The sequence below is a fragment of the Mixophyes fleayi genome, chromosome 2 (genome assembly GCF_038048845.1).
Source record: "Mixophyes fleayi isolate aMixFle1 chromosome 2, aMixFle1.hap1, whole genome shotgun sequence".
In the NCBI taxonomy this organism is placed as follows: Eukaryota; Metazoa; Chordata; class Amphibia; order Anura; family Limnodynastidae; genus Mixophyes; species Mixophyes fleayi.
In genome coordinates, this window is record NC_134403.1 from 153,626,501 (window position 1) to 153,644,608 (window position 18,108).

At 40.8% G+C, this 18,108-nt stretch overlaps 1 protein-coding gene across 1 annotated transcript in view; it reads left to right on the forward strand.

Annotated features, from left to right (window-relative positions):
- LOC142141621 (uncharacterized) overlaps positions 1-18,108 on the forward strand; it is a 939,875-nt gene that overhangs the window by 586,694 nt on the left and 335,073 nt on the right. The window lies entirely within an intron of this gene.

Sequence of the window (18,108 nt, forward strand, 5' to 3'; positions counted from 1 at the left end):
AGATCTCACTAAAGTGTATATAACATTATAATATTTAACTATAAACTCTACTACATTTGATCATAAATGACTATGTGTTGTAACATTTTAAGGTGAACTAATTACAAGTGAATGTGTGAGTGTAAATGCATGTGTGTTCGCAATCACACACACGGTAAAACAATATTAATCAGTTTGATTTACTTCATCCAATTATTTGACTTCGATACCACTTTCTGCTCTAACAAGTCAGGTTGTGTCAGGAATCCAATTTATTCTCTATATAATCAAATAATCAGGCATTTTTATTCAATACATACTTAATTATTTAGCAGTAATGGCAATTTTCAATGATCACATGCACACTAGAGTGATGTCACCATGCTTAAATTGCTCCAAACTGAAATAATTGGAAATACAGAGAGGATGTCACATGAGCGTTTTAATTTATCAAGTGTTTTTTAAAGCTATCAACATTTAGTATCTTATTTTTGCATTAGATGGTATTTATTTATTTACTGCAAGAGCAATTGGGACTTTCATTTGTTGATCTATCAGAGCTATATACCTTCTCTACCTTGTTGAATTAATTTCCAAAATAAATCAAAATTGTCCAGTCCAATTGTAGATTTTGCAATAAAAAGAGATTTTACTTCATTTTTAGATCTTAAATTACATAGTTACCATACAGCCGGCAGACCAGGATTCTTAGCACAGAGTCTGTACTTAGTTGGCTGCAGGTCAATTTAAAAACTTTTACAATGGTGGGTGTGTTTACAAAATGATGTCATCACAGAAGTCAATGGCTTACAATGAATCAGGATTACCTTCACGGATCTACTTTCTCAGAAGAGATATTTGCACAAGATATAGTTCATAGCCTTTTCACAGTATTATACCAGCAATTCCTCAATATAATAATATGTATTAAAACAATGTATATAATAATATTGCAAATCAGGTTGCTGACACTAAATGTTATTATTATTATATATACAACTTTAACAACCTCTCCCCCCTTATATCTACTTCACCAATTATCACCCAATTTCTCCCTTCTCTCATACTAAAACCTGCTAGAGCCATAAACATTTCATACTGCTTTTTTCCTCCCTGGACCTCACTACAATGAGTTATTTACCCCCATAGCTATAACAAACTAGGGTCTACTAAGCTTTTTTCCCCAAGGCTTACTATTTACTCCCCTTCCCTTTTCCTCCATTCCCTCTCCTCTTTTCTTCTCACACCTACAGGTAACAAGAACATACTGGAAGACCAGATGAACCACATGGGCAACAGGCACACCACTACAAGGAGAATTGGTACATTCCTAAGGTCAACTAATACACCCACCATTAACTCCTTCAATCTCACCCACAACCAGAATTATACCAAACCTGAATGGTTTGCTACACACAGGTAAGCTTTAACACCCTTTATTTCATTACATACAGATCCAACAACACAGTACCGCACACTGCGCCAGGGAACCTTCCCAACACAACCTTTTGATAGTCAATCCCCATACCTCGAATGGCTTAATGTACATTGTAAGTTTGTCATATGTATGGGTTCTATTAAATAACCTTGATAATTGTTAATAAACAGGTTAGGTCACATATATGATTCTTCTTGAATTTATATAAATGTTATGCATCAGTTACTGTTTAAATTTTGCATAGTTTAACTCCTGGAGCTCGCCTGTTTTGGGAAAAAAAAAATTTAATATGGAATATGAGGCATATTCACTTGTTTTATTCTTACCACATACGCTGTGTAACGTAAATTTATGTATGAAGCCACAGAGGAGAACGAGCAGTAACACTTTAATTGGAGTTGCCTTCTGCTCGATTGGCCAGGGGAAACCTCCAAGATGATCTACTGTATGTATTGCAATCCTGGTTGAAGGAGTGGGCTAACCATACTCTCAAACAGTAAACACACCATACTCATACACCCCAAATTCTTAAGCTACTCTAATGAAATATTTTGTGTTATAAAAGGTATAACTGGCCCATATTAAAGTACATCTAGAGGACTGGCTATAATACTGGGCAGAAATACCCTTCTGGACCCAATCAGAAGTTCCTGGCCATGGACCCAAAATTTCGATGTTTTAATAATGCTGGAAAAGGCATTGTTCATCACCAAACTGTTCTTGGATGGTTGGGAGAAGTTGCTCTTGAAGGACGTTTTGGTACCATTCTTTATTCATGGCTGTGGTCTTAGGTAAAATTGTGAGTGATCCCAGAAGTTGACTGACAGCATGCCAGGGCGAATTGCAGAGGTCTTCAAAAAGAAGGGTCAACACTGCAAATATTGACTCTTTGCAAAAACTTAATGTGATCAATCAATAAAAGCCTTTGACACTTATTAAATGCTTGTAATTTTACTTCAGTATACCATAGCAACATCTGGCAAAAAGGTCTAAAAACATTGAAGCAGCAAACTTTGTGAAAATCAATATTTGTAACATTCGCAAAACTTTTGGCCATGACTGTACACATGGTGTCTTTAACCATCTCTTTATTTGGAAGCAATAGCTGCTTCTGGAAATTCCGATCTTCCTCAAATAACTCGAAACATTTTCAGCAACATATTAAACACAACTACCGTATATACTCGAGTATAAGTCGACCCGAATATAAGCCGAGGCACCTAATTTTACCACATAAAACTGGGAAAACTTATTGACTCGAGTATAAGCCTAGGATGGAAAAGAGCGCTAATTTAAAAACCTGTTTGTTCATTATCTAATGTAAGCTAATTTTATTTACCTTGAAGCAAAGTTTTGAAGTGTAACCTTATTTTGAAAATGTACAGTGCACAGTAAATTAAAAAAGGAGGGAGGGAGAGGGAGAGAGGGAGAGAGGGAGGGAGGGAGAGAGGGAGAGAGGGAGAGAGGGAGAGGAGAGAGGGAGAGAGGGAGAGAGGGAGAGAGGGAGAGAGGGAGAGAGGGAGAGAGGGAGAGAGAGATCAGTCTCTGGATGTACAGGTGAGAGACAGATAGATCAGTCTCTGGATGTACAGGTGAGAGACAGATAGATCAGTCTCTGGATGTACAGGTGAGGGAGACAGACTTAGATGAGAACTTCTCACCCACTGATTTTGGGTATGTACTACAGTGGCAGATTTAAAATCAATGTAATCAATTGCACACGGTGGAGGAGGAGTTTGTGAAGGAGATTATTGTGATAATTATTGAATGAGTTAATACCTGTCAGGATAACCCCTACACATATACTTTTGATTACTTTGATGTTATGTCTGAGATTGACCAGGCTACTGAACCGCTGGTATCACTGGGTGAGAAATAGATCAGACTCAGAGATTGGTGAGAAGTAGAGGTGAGTGTCTGGATACTGATGTGAAAAATTCCTCAGCTGTTTCTGTTCTGAACACAGGTCCGTGTCCCGAGGTAAAACAAACTCTGAAATTACCAGAAGCGACCAATCGACAAGGATATGCCTGCTACGATCCGAGAGTGACATATGGTGAGATGAATGACATAAATGAAGCACTGCAGATTTTTCACTTACCCCGCAGTTGCAGTGGAACGCATATGCGTTCCAACAACAGGAAGTTCGGCATTTGGAACGCAAGTTTGCGTTCCAAATGCCGAACTTCCTGTTGTTGGAACGCATATGCAGAAGTTAACAGCCGAGGGACCGGACACCAGGTAAGTTCACCCGTGTATAAGCCGAGTGGCCTTTTTCAGCATACAAAAATGTGCTGAAAAACTCGGCTTATACACGAGTATATACGGTAGGTTTTTGAATAACATAAATTTGCTATAGCAAAACTTCTACTGCAGTTATGAGGGGAAAATTATTACTTAGGATAAGCATAAGGAAAATAGAAAAGATCAATCGCCGTTTCATTTCATGCAGAAATGCTACAAAACTCATCTCTTCCTCAAAACTTACCAGCCCTCCACTTAACCCTCTTTCCATGCTCGCTCTCATCTCCTGGCTCCTCCTATGAATAGGGTGCGCTTGCTCCCCTCCTCTGACTCCCTTTGTGCCGATTGTCTGTTTGCCCTCCCTTTAGGATGTAAGCTCTTATGAGCAGGGCCCTTCTCCCTCCTGTCTCTCTACCTTCTCTTCTGCTCCTACCTCAATATTTTTGCTTTTCCTGGAGCATCTGAAGTCTTGGTATTACTCGTTTATTGTTCTTTACTGTTATTCCCTGTACTGTCCATTGTTTGTACTGTGTTCGGCGCTGCGGAAACCTTGTGGCGCCTTATAAATAAATAATAATAATGTGTTTGTCTTTGACCCGAGTGGCACATCTCAAATTCAATACTCATTGACAAAACAACTGTTAGAAAGCTTCCAAGCCCAGACAAAATTAGACTTTGCAAAAAATAGAGATTATCGATGGGGAGGATCAAACAAGAAAGCTCTTCTCAAAAATGAAGAAATATTTTATATTTAAAAATCACATAGTTGCAATCAAAAAGGATGGTAATCCCATTCCCTTAAATCAAAGCAACTGACATTGCTGATATTTTCCATGACTACTACCAGGAACTTTATACAGCTACCACTCCAAATCCCAAAACTTTTGGCAAGTCTCTTAAGAGAGGCCAAGCTTCCTAAAATAACATAGCTACAGAAAGAGGAAACAGAAGCAAATATAACCTCCCAGGAAATCATTGACACAGTATATGTAACTTAAATATACATAGCGCTCTAGTGCAAGATGGCTTCACTATGTAATATTATAAGCTATTGCGACATGAGTTAACTCCCATATTACTGGAATTATTAAACCATTCACAGACAGTGGGCATCATACCAGACTTTGTAAAGCGCACACACAACCTTGATCTCTAAACCTGGTAAGTATCCCACCTCAGTGTCCCGATATCACATAATCTCACTTTAAATACATACTGTAAAAAATATTATCCATAATAATGGCCACAAGGCTTCAAAATATTCTCTCAACGCTATTAACAGATCGTCAACTGGGTTTCGCGAGTGGTTGCCATTCAGCTATGGACATTCACAGCGATAGCCTCTTCGATTGATTCAACATGCTTGAGGCACTTCTGCCTTACAGCACTGGAGTCATGAGTTCAATTCCCGACCATGGCCTTATCAAGGTGATCTGATTTCCTCCCACACTCCAAACATATACTGGTAGGTTAATTGGCTGCTAACAAATTGACCCTAGTGTGTGTGTGTGTCTGTCTGTGTGTATGCTAAGGAATTTAGACTGTAAGCCCCAATGGGGCAGGGACTGATGTGAGTGAGTTCACAATTTATTTATATAGCGACACTAATTCCGCAGCGCTGTGCAGAGAACTCACTCACATCAGTCCCTGCCCCATTGGGGCTTAAAGTCTAAATTCCTTAGCATACACACAGACAGACAAAAAGGATTTCAAATTAAATTATTTTTGTGCATTTAACCTTCATCATCATCATCATCATCACTGTAATGTGCGTATTGTCGCTAACCAATAACGATTGTCGAACCTCGATTTGTGTTTCCAACGCACAAAGATTTATTCGCAATAAGTGGAAAAAATATGCTCAAGCGATGTAATAGTAAATACAGCCGTTACTTAACGCAGGCGCTCTGGATCCAGTGCAGTCATTCAATCCTGAAGTCTGGGGACAAGAAGTCTGCACTCTGGATCACAAGCTGCTGCTTATATACACAATCAAGTACAGTAATACAATGAAGATGGTATGGCTTGCATCTATTGGTCCGGGTCTCAGGAATGTCCAAGGGGTCGTCAATCATTGGCTGGTTCATCCTAAGGAATCCAAAGGAGGGGGTCATCTCTGCAGGGGGTATGCTCTGCTCTTCCCGCCAGAATTCCTTAGTCTTAAGTAGTTCATAATTCCCTATCATTCATAACTTGCGTATGCACTCTGCGATTCCCTCGCAGAGCGCACCAAACAGTAGGATATGTAACAAGGTTCATTATGATACCACTCATGATGTTATTCCTTTAACCCGTTCTGTGTATTTCACTAATATGCATGTAACCCTGATATAACATATAAATACTACTATATTTCGACATAACTGACTATGTGTTGCAACTACCAATAATGTGTACTATTTTATAAGTATGCGTGTTTGTGCGAATGTATGGTAAAAGACCAATTACTGTTGCTGCCACGTGTAGTGGATGAGTACGCCCTTTCACGCCGTAGCGTGCCCTTGTACGTCATAGCGTACCGTACGCATCTTTTCAGACAAAGACAACCAAGTTTGCTAGACTTTAATTGAAATGACTTTATCCAATTTGCTGACTTCGACAGTTCCACCCTTTGATAGTGTAATAAACTATCACCCAATCACCGTTTCAAGTTCAGGATTATACAATACTTCTTCACAGACCATGATCTCGGTATCTGGTACCACCCTTTCCGTCTCTTTCTTAGTGTTACTCCCATGAGACCGTTTTCCACACTTCAACACAGTAGGAACACATTTGACAACTAAACCAATTGCTAAGATGACACCCAGTATAAGGAGAAGGAGCTTACCTACACTAGCAACCATTTCCTGTACCCACTCCCCCAGACCGGAGAACCATTTTGCTGGGTTCAACCATGAGAACCAACCCGCCACCTTTTCCCCGACCTCATATAACGAAGAATTATGGCTCTTTCGAAATTCCCATTTCAGCTGCAAAATTTCATCCATCTTCCGGTCTATAACCTCTTTAGGGTCTTCCGTATTATTAGTAATGTACGTGCAACATTTGACACCGAACTGGGTGGCCAGTGTCACACAGTACCCACCAGTAATAGAGGTGAGATAATTTAGTACCAGTCTATGTTGCACCAACTCCTTCTTGCACGCTTGTAGCTCCCTTCCAGTATACCTGAAAGTGTCATCATACATCTCGGTGATATTATCTATTAATTTAGCTAGGTCTTGGATATATTTAAAGTTTAATGTTCCCCGAGCGGTCCTGGTGAGATCTAGAGCAACCATAACTTGGAAACCAGCAGTTTCACTAATCAATTTTGTGGCTATGGGTTCCTCACCAGGAATCATATTTCTCTTGCCACGGTGTCCATACTGTGTGTATATGTATGGTGGTGATGTAGTCTTGTGAATATCTACCATTTCTTCATGAGTAATAGTCATGATTTCAGGAACCAGTTTAGCTAAGAAACACAAGCCCTTGGAACTCGGAGTCACCCAGGAATAAGCTTTCCTTCCACAAACAAAATACACATCATCAGGGAGAACATAAGGAACAGTATGCCCATGAATTATATCACACAGAGTTTTGATAAAACTACCCATGCCTAGTGTCTCCATCTGCTCTAGACACGTGTCGGCATTAATGATATTTTCACATTTATCTGTAGAGACTTTTCCAATAGATACCTTCTTATGTTTGGTTATACGCCCTAACTTGTGACTTACATCAGCATTCCCGCCTAGTAGTGACCTTGTGAGTCTCTCTCTAAAATGAGTGTGACGAGCCATTGTCTGATCTGATAGGTCAGCCTCCCAATTCTCCAGGCGCTTTGCATGAGATATGTTCAGGCACAGCAAAGATCTGCCTATGGAGTATTGTCGAAGCGTCAGACTAGGGGACCTAGTGTTATTGTACCTCCCTTCTATGGGCCTCCCACCCCTTAATTCGAGTACTTCGGATATGTTTAGAGGGAATGGCACTAGTCCTATGTTATGCTGCCCTTGAGGCACGTGAGAGCACACCCAACACTCAGTTTGGTTTAGCACCTTACCCACCAGGGAGTGATAATCCTCCAAAGGATGCCCGCCTATATTCAGAGTACTGGGGGACTGGCATCGTTGGATGCATCTCTCGTCAACTAGGGAGTTGCAGAACTTGCAGATACAATACTCATCAGACAATAGCCCCTCACACTGCCTCCGAGTTCCTGAGCTAGCAGACCTTTTCATAACCCCTGGACCAAGTTTGATAATGGGCTGCTCAGGATATCCTATTAACTTTTCTTCGGCCTCCATTTCATCCGTATCACTCCCAGAACTCTCCTCCATCCTCCATTCTCCTTCACAAAAATAGAATGTCCTAGAAAAAGTAAAAACAAGGAAAATCCTGGAACAAAAGAAAAACAAAAACCGCCACTCCATCGCTGGAAAGATAGTTCTGAGGCAACGTCTCTGGTTCAGGTGTCTTAACTGCAGGCTTTAGGTCTCCCGGAACAGGCTCACAAGTGACAGCTCTATGTCGTCGGTCTGAGTCTTGTCTTGCACTTTCTCCGGATTATGGACTCTCCTGCAGTGGGTGGAATGGACCCAAGTGTCTCTCTCTGCAACCTTCAGTGATGTAGTACTGGTCAGCAGCACTTGGTACGGGCCTTCCCAACGGTCTGTTAAACAACCTGAACGTAAGAAATTGCGGATCATAACATAGTCTCCAGGTTCAACATCATGACAGTTCGTTTCTGGCATACCAGGTGACAGCATTTTTAGTTTTTGTTGTTGTTGTTTCAGCTGTCTACTCATTCTTATAAGATATTGTACAGTCACTTCATTATTACACTTTAAGTCGTCTTGTGGACTCACGATCAAATGAGGTTGTCGTCCGAACAGTATCTCAAAGGGGGACAGATTAAGAGGAGGTCTAGGAGTGGTTCGAATGCTGTGGAGGACCAACGGCAAAACCTCAGGCCATGCCAACCCAGTTTCAGCCATTATCTTACCTAGTTTGTTCTTGATAGTACCGTTTACTCTCTCCACCTTACCACTGGCTTGTGGTCGGTAAGGGGTGTGAAGTCTGCTACTGATTCCCATGAGTTTACACATATTTTGGAAGACATCACCAGTAAAATGGGTACCCCTATCACTTTCAATGATTCTAGGGATACCGAACCTACATACAAAGTCTTGTACAATTTTCTTTGCAGTGAACACAGCAGTATTAGTGGCTGCCGGATATGCTTCTACCCAACCGGAAAACACATCAATACACACTAACACATACTTCAGATTCCTGCACGGTGGTAGTTGGATATAGTCAATTTGTATTACCTGAAAAGGTCCGTCTGTAGGAGGGATGTGGGATGGCTCAGTTGGAATAGTTTTCCCAACATTTTTCCTCAAACAAGTAAGACATGACATTGCTTTCTTACCAGCTTGAGAGGAAAATCCGGGAGCACACCAGTATGCTCTCACCAGTTTGCACATACCTTCTTTACCCAGGTGAGTCAGGCCGTGTGCTGCTTCAGCCAGGCTTGGATAGTATGTTCGGGGAGCTACAGGCTTACCTTGTCCATCCCTCCAGAGTCCTGAGGACTCTTGACCACATCCCTTCGCCTTCCAGACCGCCTTCTCCTGCAGGGAACACAAATCTTGCATTTCAATTAATTTCTGCGTGTCTAATGTCTGAAAAACCATCATAGTCTCGGTCGATACAGTCATAGGTTGCCCTGCTGCCCATTTAGCAGCTTCGTCTGCCCTGTTGTTGCCCAATGACACTGGGTCTTCTTCAAAGGTATGGGCTTTGCACTTTATGACGGCTACTGTTCTGGGTAACTGTATCGCTGTCAGAAGTCCTTTTATGTGTTGTGAGTGTGCCACTGGTGTACCTGCTGCTGTCGTAAAGTTTCTAAGACGCCAAAGGGCCCCAAAATCATGCACTACCCCGAAGGCGTACCTAGAGTCAGTATATATGTTGGCTGATTTACCCTCTGCCAATTCACACGCTCTCCTTAGTGCTACTAGTTCCGCCACCTGGGCTGAGTGAGGTGGACCAAGGGGTTCAGCTTCTACCACATCCTGATCGTCTACAACAGCGTAACCAGTACATAGCTCTCCTGTCTCTGTCTGTCTATGGCAACTTCCGTCTGTATAAAACGTAAAATCTACATTTTCTAAGGGGGTGTCACATATGTCGGGCCTTGCAGTAAAGGTCTGATTCAGGTGTTCCATACAGTCATGCGTGTCAGTATTCTTGCCTAACTCATCATCAACCAGGGTCTCCTCACCTCCCACCCTTTGTGTCTCTTGAGACACATACGGAAGGTATGTAGCTGGATTTAGGGTGCTACATCGTTTGATGGTGATGTTTGAGGGTGCCATCAGGGCTAGTTCCCACTTTGTGAATCTAGCTGAAGAAACATGTCTGGTTTGGGCTGAATTTAACAGAGCTGATACAGCATGGGGTGTATAGATGGTTGAATTATGTCCTAATACTACATCCTCGCTCTTAATTACTAGAAGGGCCGTTGCTGCTACACTTCTGAGACATGTTGGGAGTGACCTTGCCACATTGTCTAATTGTGCACTGTAGTATGCTACCGGTCTGCTAGCGTCACTATGTTTCTGTGTGAGGACACCTGCTGCACAGCCATCAGCTTCTGTACAAAATAGCTCAAAAGGCTTTTCATAATCAGGTATTCCCAATGCAGGTGCTTTTGTCAGACTATCTTTAAGATTAAAGAACGCTTGCTCCGACTCTTCTGTGTGTACGACACGTTCTGGTTTTGAGGAAGAGACTAGCTCCTGCAATGGTAATGCCAGAATAGAAAAACCTGGGATCCAGGACCTACAGTATCCACACATCCCCAAGAAAGTACGAATCTGCTTCTGGCTCTGCGGCAGGGTCATGTGTTGTATGGCCTCAATTCTGTCGGTTGTCAGGTGTCTTAGCCCCTTAGTGAGGCAGTGTCCTAAGTATTTGACCTTAGTCTGACATGGCTGTAATTTATCCTTTGCCACCTTGTGCCCTGTTTGTGAAAGATGAAGCAGCAACAATTTAGTATCATGTAAACATGACATAAAAGAATCAGAACACAACAACAAATCGTCCACATATTGAATTAGAACAGACCCATTGTGGGGTTGAAAGGATTGCAAACAGTCATGTAAGGCTTGGGAGAAAATACTGGGGCTGTCAATGAACCCCTGGGGTAGTCTGGTCCATGTGTATTGCACTCCCCTGTAGGAGAATGCAAAAAGGTATTGGCAGTCAGGGTGAAGAGGGACTGAAAAGAAAGCAGAACATAGATCAATGACAGTAAAATGACTGGCAGACGGTGGAATCTGCATGAGGATGACAGCTGGATTCGGCACTACGGGGAATTGGCTCTCAACAACTTTGTTAATTCCCCTTAAGTCCTGGACTAATCTATAGCCCCTTCCCCCACTCTTCTTCACAGGGAAAATGGGACTATTTGCTGTACTGGCTGTACGAATTAAAATCCCTTGTTGTAACAGTCTCTCAATAACAGGATATACCCCTAGTTCCACCTCCAGTTTTAATGGATACTGTGGGATTTTTGGAGCTATCCTACCGCTTTTTAGATTGACCATGACAGGGGCTACGTTTGCCATCAGTCCAGTGTCCTGTCCATCTCTGGTCCATAGGGAACCTGGTATTTCCAGCAACATCCCCTTTACTTGAGATGGACTTTGTTCTATAACAGGAGAGTGTAACATTAACCTTGGAGGGGTGTCCAATATGTCCTGTACCTCATGTGCAACCTTCTCGGGTATATCTAGGAACACACCATCTGAAGTACAGTATATGACACATCCCATTTTACATAACAAGTCTCTCCCTAGCAAGTTAGTAGGAGCCGCTGCAGCCAAGAGAAACGAATGCTTAGTATGCAGAGGCCCGATAGTAACTTCGGCGGGTTTAGTTAGAGGATAATGTAACACTTTTCCCGTCACCCCCATAGCTGGAATAGTTTTGCTGGTCACCTGTAGATTGAAAGGAGAGGTTATCACAGATCGGGCCGCCCCTGTATCTACAAGAAAAGTTTGTTTCCTGCCAGCTATGTCAACTATCATTGTTGGTTCTTCACTCTGACTCTCAGTTAACCTCACTGGCTGTAGACTACAGGTATGACCTGACCCCTAGCGCTGACTAGTGATTTCCCGCGCAGCATTTGCTGCCGTAATATGCGCGGGTAGATGTGAGTCTTCTAGTCTATGTGAATCCTTTCTTGGAGGATATCTATGTGACCCACCCCTATGTGTATTGAGTCTTTCTTTATTACAATCTCTCCTGTAATGTCCTTCCTCGTTACAGTTGAAACACCTGATCACTTTAGGTTTCCTGTTATATGGGTTGTATGCTGGTGGTCGTGTATGCACCCCTTCTAGAGCCTGTATACTTACCGTCATTAACCTATCACTTTTCTCTTCCCTTTTTTTAAAAAGGTTCTTGTCATGCTCCACAGCAGACTCCCTAAGGGAGTCTACCGTGACGCCTCTCCAATTAGGTAATGTGGTTTGTACTCTCGTCTTTAAATTTTCCCTAAGGCCATCCATCAGTACCCCTACAGCTACCTCTCTGTGATGTGGGTCCTCACTTATGTTGGATATCCCAGTAAATCGTGCAATCGCTGTTATAGCTCTAGCAAAGTAATCTGAGGCAGTTTCACTATCTTTTTGTTTGATGGTGAAAATCTTACTCCAATTTACTACTACTGGAAAACAGATGGCTAAGTGTTTGACAATTTGTTCTATATTCCGTTGGTTAATCTCATCAGTCAGGGTGTCATCTTCCTCCAACAAACAATCTCCAATAAATTTTTGTATGTTAGTATTGGGAGGAAGACACGCCCTCAACACTACCCGCCAATCCTTACTGGTTGGTTCATGAGCATTCCCTAAGTCTTTAACAAATTTCTGACATTTAGCTAACTCTTTTCTAGGATCTGGGAATTCAGTCATAATGGAACGTAATTCTGATCTAGTCCAGGGACAATGCATTGTAACATTTCTTAAAGGAACTACACCATCCTTATCCGGTTTCCCATTGGGAACTGATATTGTGCGGACCGGGAACACACCCTCTGGTACACTAACTTCAGGGGACGCTACAGGATTTACAGGCCCTAGATTTAGAACACTTTCACTCCTAGTGATCACGCTACTCTCACCTATCTCAGCCATTTTCTCATACTTGCGCTGAGCCTCTAGTACATTAACAGCATGGGCAATGGCCGAAATCACAGTGGGTTCATCTTCGTTTTCAGATACACTTGATTGAAACTGATTTAAAACAGGGTACAACTTAGTAATTTTTCTATTTTCAGTTTTAACAACGGCTGTACTTACCCCTCCCGCCACATAAGGTGGCGGGGGCGCGCTTGCGCTGAGTTCGCCACGCTTCTCAATGGTTACATCCGCCTTGCGCGCGCTTTTCGCCACGCCTATTTCCGGTTTGTATTCGCTGCTCTGCCACGTGTTACCTTCCATTTGCCACAATTTTAAACAATCATTATGTCTATTTCTCTTTTTCGTTGACTTGATCAACCATATTTTATCTTTTACAGTATTCAGTACCTCTGCATTAAAACTCCCTATTGTTGGGAAAGGCCTATCACAAGCTTTGGTCATCCCGACCCACGTGTCACAATACACAGTTGCATATGCACCATACTTCTTACACATGAGAAACCTCGCTGAACCAATAGGGCCTTTCTTAGGCAGTACACTGACCATCTCTAGCGTATGCTTAGCACCCATGTTGAACAATATACCTTCTACCCGGAACACAGACACACCGCAATGCTCTGTTCCTTCCGGCCAAATGTGAAATACAGACACACCGCAATGCTCTGTTCTTTCCACCTAATAATTTCAACTCTGTTGCTATACTCACCGCTAGAGATCTATAATCCTCGGTGAACGTATTTCCTTTAGCCGCGCTCACTCGCTTTTCCCTAATACAGAAATATCACTGTGGGCCCCAAGGGCTATCAGCTCCTCGATACCCTGGCTAAACCACAAAATCTGCTGAGTTTATTATCGCTGGGAGCGCAAAGTCGATACAATCAACCTGCCTTTCCAGTATAATTCCTCCTAGCTGCTTCACCAATTCGCACTAACGGTGCGACCGGATCGCACTGCCTACCAATACTAATTATTAGCAAACCTTGCGATCTATTGGTAGCGCTTTGCGAAAACCCAGTTTTCGCATTCGGTATACCTGCCCTGTATACCGTCCTTCAGTTGGGCAATCCGCCTCGTCAGACAGCAACTGAGCACCTCAACAATAAAACAGTGTATCTACGTTACAACATCACACACTATACACCTTTTCTGCGCAGAAAATCAAAAGTTCCCAACAATAGTAATAATGTCTCAGAGGCTTTCACAAGTAATTATACTATGCATGTATAATAACTATCAACACGATTGTTTAACCACGTGGCAAGTTTACCGGAAGTTCGCGTACGCACAGCAGGAAGTACACATACGCTAAACAATGCAATACAGTTAAAACGCACAATGACAGAAAAAAGAAACAGTTTTCTCTTTTGTCCCTAGGTTCTAGTTAGCGTGCCCTAGATAATGCAAAACGGACATTCGGTTTCGCAACACAGAGTAAAATTCAGGTTTTGAACACCATGCGTTCTTACCCGTTTATGACGCGTCTCCACCCTTTGTTGAGGAACCGAAATCCGTTGGTCTTGCGTATCATCGGCAACGAAACCTCCAAAGCTCACGAGCCCCCAAATTGTAATGTGCGTATTGTCGCTAACCAATAACGATTGTCGAACCTCGATTTGTGTTTCCAACGCACAAAGATTTATTCGCAATAAGTGGAAAAAATATGCTCAAGCGATGTAATAGTAAATACAGCCGTTACTTAACGCAGGCGCTCTGGATCCAGTGCAGTCATTCAATCCTGAAGTCTGGGGACAAGAAGTCTGCACTCTGGATCACAAGCTGCTGCTTATATACACAATCAAGTACAGTAATACAATGAAGATGGTATGGCTTGCATCTATTGGTCCGGGTCTCAGGAATGTCCAAGGGGTCGTCAATCATTGGCTGGTTCATCCTAAGGAATCCAAAGGAGGGGGTCATCTCTGCAGGGGGTATGCTCTGCTCTTCCCGCCAGAATTCCTTAGTCTTAAGTAGTTCATAATTCCCTATCATTCATAACTTGCGTATGCACTCTGCGATTCCCTCGCAGAGCGCACCAAACAGTAGGATATGTAACAAGGTTCATTATGATACCACTCATGATGTTATTCCTTTAACCCGTTCTGTGTATTTCACTAATATGCATGTAACCCTGATATAACATATAAATACTACTATATTTCGACATAACTGACTATGTGTTGCAACTACCAATAATGTGTACTATTTTATAAGTATGCGTGTTTGTGCGAATGTATGGTAAAAGACCAATTACTGTTGCTGCCACGTGTAGTGGATGAGTACGCCCTTTCACGCCGTAGCGTGCCCTTGTACGTCATAGCGTACCGTACGCATCTTTTCAGACAAAGACAACCAAGTTTGCTAGACTTTAATTGAAATGACTTTATCCAATTTGCTGACTTCGACATCACTAATAGTCTTTTTTTTGCAATTCCATAAGGAACAATAAAAGGGGCATAAATCTCCCAAGTGTGATATATAGACATGTAGCCAATATCTGCTGCATAATCCAAATAATTACAGATATACCATTTCGGAATAAAACCTTCTTACAGACATGAAGTTATTAGCTCTATATCTGCAAGATCAAGAAATTTCCACTTACTTGCTGGATAACCCACTTTTAATGTCAATATGTAGGACTTGGCACATCTTATGACCAAACTATAAAATAAACCCATATATACCTATGCATTTATCCTTTCTGGAAATTCCAAACTTCAAAGAGGTTATTGGCAGTCCATTCTTTCACTATTGGGAGGCAGATGAATTGAAATGGTTAGGCCAATTAGTAGACAAATCTTTTAAGCAACCACTCCAGTATTTACAACTTAAAGAAAAATAACAAATGATTGGACCGTGTTTTCTCGCCTTTCTTCAGGCGCAGCATTATGCCAGTAATGTGGCCAATACATTATCCACATTAGATTGGGACAATCCATTAGATACATTATTATTAAACGCCTCACTTGAAAAGGAAAAAAACAATAAAAAAAAGGTAGAACTTTTTGTGTGACCAATATAGCACAAATGACAAGTCTGGACTTACAGTGGGTTGTAAGTTTTCCTAATCTAAATGTGGAAAGATTTCTTAAAACTTTATGGGAGTCCACTAAGCTACTCTCTGTTTGCACATATGTGGAAATATTTCTTAATAATTTCCATAGAGGCTATTGATCTTCAGATAAGCATTATTAAATTAGGCTTATAGATAACCTAAAACAGATTTGTCACTGCAACTACTTAACTTTACCTCTGAGTGGCCATTTTGGGTATTTTACTAGAGTCTACGAAGCAGGGGAAAAAAACGGTTATTGGCCATCTCAGCGTCTGCAAGAACTGGTGTCCTCCAGATGTGGAGCCAGAAAAATCATTTTATAGATTTCATATGGATTGGATGGAGTTGTCTCTACAAAAAGACAAACTATGAAATTCTTTGGAACTTGGGAGAGTTTTGTAAATACACCTATATACAAGACCCACCAACATATTCTGCATATTTCTCCTCGTGTGGGAAATGTCCTGTTTTGGCCTCCTCATAAATTAAAATTGTGCTAAAGGCGGTGGCATGAACCATGCATGATATAAATCAACTGCAAAATATAAAAGATGCTGTGTCAATATATAGGGGGATAACCAGAGGCTGCATTTTTTTTCATGAAACGGTCCTCTCGCGCTCCAGTAGAAGGTCTATTGAAAGTATAGGGTGTGCAAGAGGCAGTCGCGTTAAAAGCTATTCAATTGATTTTTAAAGCGGCGGGTAAAACAGGCAAATATGCTGTTTTATCTCGCACCTCCTTGCTCCTTGGTGTGTGTTAAAAATAAAAAAACCTCTGAAAAGTATTTGAAATCATGTAAAAATGTTGAAAAAAAAAAAAGTTAAAAAAAACTTATGTTTATCACTAATGCCTAAGTTGTGTAAGTTGATTTTCTTGTGAAAAAATATTGAAATAAAAAAACATTAAAAAAAATGTAAAATAAAATCACTAATTTATTAGATTTCTGTATGTTATTGGTACAAATATGAATGTAGTAATATGTTTTGACATGGTATAGATGATTGTATGGTAAAAAAAATAGTTCAATAAAAAAATATGCTAAAAGTACTGTAAAGTAGATATTATCAATGTGTATCAATGTGTAATGCAATCTAATGTATGGAAATTAATGCAAAACCTTTTTTTTTGTGTTATACATGACAGCGTTAAAACTCCTCATCACTCCCCCTACAATCTTGCAAACACAATTTTTAACGCATGGGGGCAGCGTTCCCTCTCAATTGAATTGCACAAGTTTTCCCGCTGCGCTAACTCAAAATCGGTCGCTATTGCCGGCAAAAACCAGCGGGAGATTTTTTTTTTTTTATTATTTTTTTTAACACGGCGGGGAAGAAAAAAAATCTCTCTAACAATTGAATACCCCCCTATGGCTTTAAAAAAGAAAAAACAAATTCCACCCACTGTGGCTAGGCCACCCCTGACATTTCAAGAGAATGTGGTTAATATATGATACAAGATGCTGCTGCATATTGGTAAAACTTTGTATTGAGGGAACAGTAGAGGTGTCAGTAGGGTCAAGAGATGCTGTGGACAGTTATTCATTCAGTAAACATTACAGAGAGCTTTTATATTTTACTTCATCAACTATTATATTGCAATTGTTTAGTGGGACAAAGGGCACATTGTTGGACACCTATCTATTAATTTCAAAATTAGTAAAGACTTGTGGACATTTGCAAGACACACAGCAGCTTTTTATACCCTAGAACTGCATGAAAGTGTGGACCAGTGTGCATGTTTAATGTTATAACAAAGACAGCTTTATTTAAATAACATGACACTCCCCAAATGTTAACAGTCGTACGTTAGCACGTTTTACAATGTAGAATAACAGTGTTTAAACTTTCACAGGGACATTTTACAGTTAGTAATGTACATATTATAAAACTTTCAAAATTCTGGAATACTCCAGAAGGAAAAAAAAATAAAAAAATTATATGTTTTATAATTATTACAAAATGTAAAAGCCTTAGTAAGGCCAAATAATAAAGTAGTACTGCATGTAGTATTACCTGTATACTTGAAGGTCTCACTTTGTCTTTTAAAATATTCATTTTCATCTAATAAAACACAAAGCAGTTCTCTACAGTGCTACAGCTAATCTACATAATAATTTATCAAAAGTATCAATAAATGAAAATTTGAATATTTAATTTTAGACTTTTTTTTTTTTTTTTTAAAAAGAAAT